This window comes from Arachis ipaensis, chromosome B07, assembly GCF_000816755.2.
Source record: "Arachis ipaensis cultivar K30076 chromosome B07, Araip1.1, whole genome shotgun sequence".
Lineage (NCBI taxonomy): Eukaryota > Viridiplantae > Streptophyta > Magnoliopsida > Fabales > Fabaceae > Arachis > Arachis ipaensis.
In genome coordinates this window covers 97,237,341-97,238,389 of record NC_029791.2, presented here as the reverse complement: position 1 = coordinate 97,238,389, position 1,049 = coordinate 97,237,341, and positions in this window count along the sequence as shown.

Genomic DNA, 1,049 nt, shown 5'->3' with positions numbered 1-1,049 from the left:
CTGTTACAACGATATTAAACAGAAGAACAAACTAATAACAATAATTAAAATAGAAAATTTTAAAGTTTACTAAACAAATTATAACAATAACAAATGGATACATAAAATTATTTAACTCTATAATATTTCTTTGATTTTTTTCTTTCCAGTTGATCTGTGATAATCAATGACAAAAAATAATTGAAAATAAAATTGTCTAGTCCTGCGGTATTCTTCCCACGTGAGCATAGAAAAATTTCCATAAGAGCAGCCCCACTTTTCGATTTTATTTGCTACGTCATGAATTTTCACCAATATGTTATTTCTATTTTCTAGCTACACAAACACTCAATTAACACAGGAATCAAACGTGGACCTTTAGCTTTACCTCGTCTTGTAGTCCATAGATATTTACACTACAGGTCATCTATCATCATCACTCTAATTTTTATTTTAGTTTTTTAACTTTTAATTTATTAAAAATATTGCGTCTCATTACTGTCTGTCTGACTGTCTCATCATTATCTTATAATTTCATCTAAATCTCAGCAGTCATGGCAAATTTCCTCCTCCAGAACTCTGATGATGATGACGATGAAGGGGGAAGGGAAGCCGCCGTCCCGCCGCCGCAGTCTCGCCGTCCCGCCGCTGCAGCCGCTGCCTCTCTCCTGTCCAGATCAACCGCGACCCTCTCCCGTCCTTCTCTTTTTCCCTGTCTCGGATCTCCTCGAACCAGAGTTCACTGCCGCCGTTCATGCATGCTCCTCTGTTGATTTGAATTTCTTCGAACCAGATCTCTTCTTTGTGCTTTGAATTTCTAATTTGACTTTGTGTTTCTCTGTTGATTTGACTTTGTACTTGAATTTGTTAATTTATTACTTGAATTTCTATTTCTCTGTTTCTGTTTCTGTTTGGGGNTGCCGCCGTTCATCCTCTGTTGATTTGAATTTCTTCGAACCAGATCTCTTCTTTGTGCTTTGAATTTCTAATTTGACTTTGTGTTTCTCTGTTGATTTGACTTTGTACTTGAATTTGTTAATTTATTACTTGAATTTCTATTTTCTATTTCT